We start from the raw sequence: 7,746 nt of genomic DNA, 5'->3' as shown, positions 1-7,746 counted from the left end.
TCTTTAGGTTTACACAAATGCTTTCGTTGAATTCTGTGTGCTCTATAATCCCATATAAAATTAGTGATATTAGAATCTAGTTTTTTGAAAAAATATTTTGGAATATATATTGGGATCGCTTGAAACAAATATATTAATTGTGGTAAGAAAGTCATTTTTATAGCGTTAATTCTACCTATCAATGAGAGTGGGAGCGTTTTCCAAAATTGAATCATAACATTCAGTTTATTTAATAGTGGGATAAAATTTGTTGCTAAATAATGATTTGTGTCTTCTCGTAATTTGAATACCCAAATACTTGCATTTTTCTGTTGCAATTTTGAAAGGGAATTTTAATAAGTGTCTCGCATCCTGTGGTTTTAAAGACATAATTTCGCTTTTATTACATTTTATTCTATATCCTGAAAAAGAACCAAATTCCTCAATTAGTGTTAATAAGGTGGGGATACTCATTTGTGTATTAGTAATATATAAAAGAATATCATCAGCATATAATGACATTTTATTCTTTGAGTCCTTAGTATTATATCCGTGAATATTCGGATGATTTCTAATCTTTTCAGCCAGCGGTTCTATCATAAGGGCAAATAGCAATGGTGATAAGGCACAACCCTGCCTATTACCCCTTGATAAATAACATTTTGGAGATAACATATTATTAGTTAATATTCTTGCTGTAGGTTTGTCATAAAGTAGTTTAACCCCATCTAATAAAATTATCTCCCGTATTAAATTTTTGGAGTACCTTATATAAATACTGCCATTTTAAGAAAATAGTAAATATAATTGCAGAGCATAATTATCAAAATATAATAATGGGGGGAGATTTTAATTGTGTTATAGACCCATATTTAGATAAATCAATAAAGGTAGTGAAGCGTCTTGTTAAAACTAAGACCTGTGAATTTTTAAATACTTATATAAAAAATAATAACATAACTGATGTTTGGAGAATAGCAAACCCAATTGGAAGGGAATATTCGTTTTACTCATCGGCTCATAAAACATATTCACGAATTGACTATTTCTTATTGGATACAAAATTAATCCCGTATACGACTAAACCATCATACCATAATAGTATTATTTCCGATCATTCACCACTGACTTTTATACTTAAAATCGAGGGAATGCCGGGTATAAAACCTTTTTGGAGATTTGACGCACAAATATTAAATAACCCACGGGGTTATGAGTATATAAAAGAACAAACAAAAATTTTTTTCGAGATAAATGAGACGACGGGTATTTCTGTATTGCTATTATGGGAAACCTTTAAGGCATACATTTGCGGGTGCTATAATCTCTTATCAAAGTTTTCAAAATAAAGAAAATAAAAGAGAACTTCAGAGGATAGAACAAGAAATAAAATCACTAGAACTGGACAATGCAAGTGACCCAACCATAGATAAACATAATAAGATAACCTTATTGAAATATAAACTCAATAGAATATTATTGGCAAGAGTAATAAGACTATTCCAAATTACAAAACAGGCACACTTCGAATTTGGGGATATGCCACATAAATTATTAGCGAGGCAACTGAAGCAACAAGAAAAGGAAAATACTATCACTAAAATTAAATCTGATAAGGGTGAGCTTCTAACACTACCAAAGGATATTAATAAAAGGTTTGCCCAATTTTATCATAATTTATACACAACTAAAATAAATACAGATGATAGTAAAATTACAAATTTTTTAGATAATTGCAACCTCTCTAAATTGGATAGTTTAGAACAAGAGGAATTAGGAGCACGGATTACTAGTGAAGAAATAAAACAAATAATAAACTCATTGAAAAATGGGAAGACCCCAGGACCAGATGGTTTTAGTAATGAATTTTATAAACGATTTCAGGAGTCAATTGTACCAAGATTACTCAACTTATACACGCAGGCTTATACCGAAAATAAACTACCAGAAACTTTAGCAGAATCAACCATAACGCTTATACCAAAAAAAGATAAAGATTTAGATGAACCGGGTTCTTACAGAGCTATATCACTTCTAAATACGGATCAGAAAATCTTGGCAAAGATTCTAGCAAGAAGACTGAATAATTATATTAACAAATTGGTAAACCCGGATCAAACGGGATTTATACCCAAAAGACAATCATTTAATAACTTGAGAAGGCTTTTCAATATAATGTACTCTCGCAAAGTGGACATTGAAGATATTTCAGTCGTTACGCTGGATGCAGAGAAGGCATTTGATCGGGTAGAATGGCAGTATTTATATAAGGATCAGATCTGCTTATCAGTGCTATGGAGCGAACTTTAAATAATCAGACTGAGATGTGAACATGATATTTGCAGCAGTAATTATTTCAGAGAAACACTTCTGTGATGATGCTTATCAGATTCTCATTTTGATAGAGTACCTTTCGATTTGTTGCCTTTCCATCACCACCTGTAGCGGTTTTTAGTTTAGTTTAGACATGCATCATGAAAACAGGCCCTTTGGCCCAATGAGTTTGTGCTGACCCATAATCACCCATACACTAGTTCTGTTACCCTACTAACACATCCTACACAACAGGGCAATTTACAGGGGCCAATTAACCTACAAACTTGCACAAATTGGTATGTGGGAGGAAAATGGAGCACCCAGAGAACACCCATAGGGTCAAAGGGAGAACCCGCAAACTCTGTACAGACCGCAGCCATAGTAGAGCTCGAACCTGGGTCTCTGGTGCAGTTAACACAGCAACTATATCGCAATGTTTAAGAAACATTTGTGCAGGTACATGAATAGGACAGGTTTAGAGGGATATGGGCCGAAAGCAGGCAGGTGGGACTAGTGTAGATGGGACATTTTGGTCGGTGTGGGCCCAAGGGCCTGTGTTTCCACATTGTATGATTGTACCGCTATGCCACAGTGCCGCTGAAAAATCATTCTTGATGACAGCTTTCACTGTTCTCTGTCTTCCACCGGTTAAGAATTTCACCTCCAGCAGCACAATATGAATGGCCACCCCATTTAATCATGGATAGACGCAAACTGTTGGAGTAACTCAGCAGGACTGGCAGCATCTCTGGACAGAAGGCATCTTTTTGTTCCATCACCGCATTTGAATGTTTTGTTCCCTTTGCTGCCAAGTTCCTCAATGTCCTCGTTTTCCCATGGCTTGTCCCTAACACTCTCCCTTTCTTGACTGTTTTCATCTCGGGAGGTAAGTTACCAACCAATGACCATTACAAACTCACAGTGGCACGGTTGATAACGCTGCTGCCTTGCAACACCGGAGACCCAGATTTGATCCTGACCTCTAATGCTGTCTTTGTGGACTTTGCATGTTCTCCTTGTGACCTCGTGGGTTTCCTCCGGGTGCTCCGGTTTCCGCCTACACCATAAAGGACGTGCAGGTTTGTAGGTTAATTGGTCTCTGTAAAATTACCCCTAGTGTGTAGGGAGTGTATGAGAATGTGGGACAACATAGAAATATTGTGAATGGGTGAGCGATGGTCGGGGTGGATTTGGTCGCAATAGGGCCTCTTTCCATACTGTATCTCTAAACTAACTAAAGTAAACTCCTGCAGACAGAATATTTTCAACAGAACAAAACAACTGCACTGACCTGAACATTGATCTCAATTTTAAATTGAAATATGAAGGAAATATACATTTGCAGCCACCAACGTTCTGTCTCCCTTGGCATTTCTTAGTCATGGACTATCAAGAAAACTGATGAGGGTTCTAAGACTGCCATAAATAATCTTTGAATACCGGTGACAGTTCAGAGCTTTTTCTTTGTAATCTTGGAGTTTTGCACTTTCATAATCTGTTCCTCCTCAAGATATGCACCCAAATGGATAACTCAAAGAGCAATACAGCATAGAAACAGGCCCTTTTGCCCAACTTGTCCATGCTGACCAAGTTGGCATACTGGACTAAGTTGTCGACTCGGGAGAACAGCAAGCTTGAATTTCTCCAAGAGTGACTTGTACACTTGTGGTTGAACATTGAAACATTATATGGACGTAGTGGCCAGTGCGATATCCGTAATAACTCTTGCGTTTACCGTGGGAACTCCTGTGAACAGTGAACCCGGAAGCTGGACAGAGGGGACAGAAGGTGAGTAAAAAAGGTAGTCTCAATATCGCCAATGGAACATGTGTCCATCGAGGACGTCCCACCTCATTGTCATTGTTGGAGAATCTTTTTCACTGGAACATTTGCAGAGATGGCTCCCAGAAAAGGTCAAAGAAAGGGGGTAAAGCATGTCAGAAAGGTTTTTGCCATGCAGGAGAATGAGGAGGAGACGCAGCAAGAGAGACAGGTGGAGAGGCAACAGGAGATGCCACAGATAACACTGCCTGTGGGCTCCTTGGAGCAGGGAGAGGGTGAGCAATGTGGATTTCAGATTGCCTCCCCAGTAGCCGTTGTAGGAATAGCCTCAACAGACGCGTATATAAAGGGAAGATGGCAGAAGGTAAGGCCATATAACTTCACCAGGGAACAAGAGGGGGAACTTGTAGAATGGTACCAATTCAACGAAATTCTTTACGATAAATCCAGAGAGGATTACAGAATTAGGGAGAAAAAACGGAACCTGCTGGAGACGAAGGCTGCGGAGTATCCCGGGTGCTCATGTGAGTATATATAATGAGACATTAGTACATCAACAGGAAAACCATTTAATGTTATCCATGATTTAAAAACATACATTGCTATTGATGTAAAAGTGCTGTTTTTGCAGTTAACTTAAACTTCTCTTATAAGTGTGTCTGTGCCCTGCAGCTGCAAAGTAAAAAAGTCGCAGACAGCTTTTACACGCTCTGTGTTTGAAGTGGGAATCATGTCTCCAAGAGCCATAAAATAAATTATGCATGAGGGCAGGCAATTTTCACTTGTAATGCTTGTCTTAAAAAAGGCTATCTGTATTTACAAACTTGTGCTCAGGTATCCAAGAAGCACAAGAAATACCACATTAAATGTGGAGGGCAGGCTCTTAAACAGGCCTCTATTTACTGTCCAGAACTTTTAATATAACGGAAGACATCCAATGCTAGAAGATCTATTTAATTCCACCACTCTACTTTAATGCAGATGACCAACTCATGCAATGGTTCACGAATCAGAGGACCATCTATGGAAAGGTCACCGCACTTGGGACCAGAACAGGGTCAGCTGGCAACACACATACTATGATGGAAGAAGGAATCAATGAAGGAGATTGGGATTTTGTTTGGAATATGATCAATGGGGCAATCACTACGCGAAATAAAAAGGTATAAATCTATTCTTAATCTTCTTCCCTTCATTCAGCGTTTCTGTTAAAAATCTTTATTTCTCACATCATAAAGCAACATAGTTTTAATGTGTGGTGTTGTCTGTGCAGTTAATGGAAGCATGTGCACCTGAGGCACAGCGTCCACTGGTTCCTCAGCCTCGCCCGCCTCACTTCTATGACCAGGTATTAACAAATATATGAGCGCTTTAATCTGTGTTCTCACAAACTTAATTCATAATCTGTCTTTTTTTAATGCATTGACTAATACATCACTCTGTGATTCGAAAGTATACAGATAGGACATATGGAGTGCCGCGTGCAATGGGCGCACAGCCACAATTCCGTGCTGAACAGGTAAACAATTGTCTTCTGTGGGATTGAATTTAAAAAATAAAGATTTACATCCGCATATGGACATCAACTTATTCATGAGTTATGTTAATGAGATTCAAGAAAATAACTCTATCTATCTAATATATAAAACTGTGTGCCTGTCGCCTGCCGTCCGTCCGGCTGCCTTTCTTCCTTTTGATTCGTTTCCATCGTGTGATGTCACAATGCCCAATGCTCACAGATGTCCAATCACAATGCTCAATGCTCGCAGATGTCCAATCGGAATGGATCCATTTACATGGACGGCTGCTGGCTGCATTTCTTCCTTTGATTCACTGCAACTCCGAAACCAGACGCAGAATCGCCGACATCTTTTCCATTTCGGTAGAGATTTCACTTTTCTTTCTAAGTATCTGCTCCTCATTACATTTCGTCGTGTTTAAGTACACGTTTTAAATCAAATCCTTCCCCCCCCCCCCCCCAATATTTCAAAAATAAACTGGCTTCTCACACATAGAAGCAGCACCAGCCTCTGGTGAACGTTCCATCGTGTGATGTCACAATGTCCAATGCTCACAGATGTCCAATCAGAATAGATTTTCATTTACATATGCCTTTGCAGGAGCCCCAGCCCCTGGTGAATGTTCCATTGCGTGATGTCACAATGCCCAATGTTCACATATGCCCAATCGGAACTTAAGAGGGAGTTAGATCTGGCCCTTGTGGCTAAAGGGATCAGGGGGTATGGAGAGAAGGCAGGTACAGGATACTGAGTTGGATGATCAGCCATGATCATATTGAATGGTGGTGTAGGCTCGTAGGGCCGAATGGCCTACTCCTGCACTTAATTTCTATGTTTCCCTCTCACACCCCTCTCCCTCTCCCACCCATCCCTCTCTCCCCAACCCCCCTTCCCTCTCTACCCCACCCCCTTTCCTCTCTCCCCCCTACCCCTCCCTCCCCACTCTTCCACTTCTATCCCCTTACCCCACGCCTCTCCCACCCCCACCCCTCTCTCTTCCCCTTCCTTCCCCTGTCCCCTCTCCCCCCATCCCTTCCCCTACCCCTCTGTCCCTCTTCCACCACTCCCCCGTCTCTCTTCCTCCACTCCCGCTACCCCTCTACCCCTCCCTCCCTCCCCACTCTTCCACTTCTCTCCCACTCTCTCCTCCCCCTCTCCTCACCCCTCTCCCATCCCTCTCTCCCCCACCCCCGTTCCCTCTCTACCCCACCTCCTTACCTCTCTCCCCCCACCCCCTTCCCCCTATCCCTCTGTCCCTCTTCCATCACTCCCGCTACCCCTCTCCTCCTCCCTCCCCACTCTTCCACTTCTCACCCCCTTCCCCTCCACTCTCCCTCCCCACTCTTTCCCCTCCCACTCCCCACCCCTCTCCCCGTCCCTCCCTCCTCCCCTCCCTCCCCATCCCCCCTTCCCCACATCTCTCTCCCCATCTCTCACCCCTACCCCGCTCTCATTTCCCTCCCAAATCTATCCCGTTTCCTCCTCCTCCACTCCCCTCCCTCCCCTCTTCTCCCCCCCCCCCCCCCCGCAAACGCCGTTGGGGAAACAGACCCAACGGGTCTGCACTTGGTCTAGTAATCTTTAAAAGGGACTTTACTGAAAGGTCCCGCATTTTTATGGTCCGTGAGAAATTTTTCACATGTACTTCTTAATTTCCTTCTAGAGACACTCACCATCACCACTGATGTTTACAGAGCAGCAACCTGCTAGAATTCCATCGTTGCCTTTTGTTTACGGAGAGGGCCGTGCACAAACACCATTTCAAGAAGGGGCAGATGGTTTCGCTGACGTCAATTAGTCCAGTTATCCCTCGGACGTTGAGAATTATTTATGTAGTCTTTAACCGTTTGAGTTTTAGTTTATTTTAGTTGTTGGCCACTCAACATTTGGTGTGACATCTAGAGTCCTATGTTAATGTGTGTTTTTTCCTCTTGGGCATTACTTTGTTTCTGTTGGAGGCTCCACATTTTATTATAGCCTGAAGTGTGATAAAGCTTTTAACTCAGCAGTTTGATTGTCAGTGCTTGTTTACCTCATTGTTAAATAAATATATTTTGTACTATCAGATTGATGTCTGCAATTCTTCATTAACATATCACTACAAGATGAATGTCTCTAATGTTATAATCCCTCTCATGCTGAAACACAA

The 7,746-nt window shown here is 41.3% G+C and overlaps 1 long non-coding RNA gene across 1 annotated transcript; it reads left to right on the top strand.

The window, feature by feature from the left end:
• The first annotated feature begins 5,247 nt into the window (after positions 1–5,247).
• LOC116972862 lies at positions 5,248–5,633 on the top strand. The gene is made up of 2 exons (XR_004411932.1): positions 5,248–5,425; positions 5,531–5,633. It is a non-coding gene; the product is annotated as an uncharacterized LOC116972862 (long non-coding RNA).
• Positions 5,634–7,746: the final 2,113 nt, after the last annotated feature.

The sequence above is a fragment of the Amblyraja radiata genome, chromosome 5 (assembly GCF_010909765.2).
Source record: "Amblyraja radiata isolate CabotCenter1 chromosome 5, sAmbRad1.1.pri, whole genome shotgun sequence".
In the NCBI taxonomy this organism is placed as follows: Eukaryota; Metazoa; Chordata; class Chondrichthyes; order Rajiformes; family Rajidae; genus Amblyraja; species Amblyraja radiata.
Note: the sequence above shows the minus strand (reverse complement) of the source record. Positions and strands in the feature narration are given on the sequence as shown.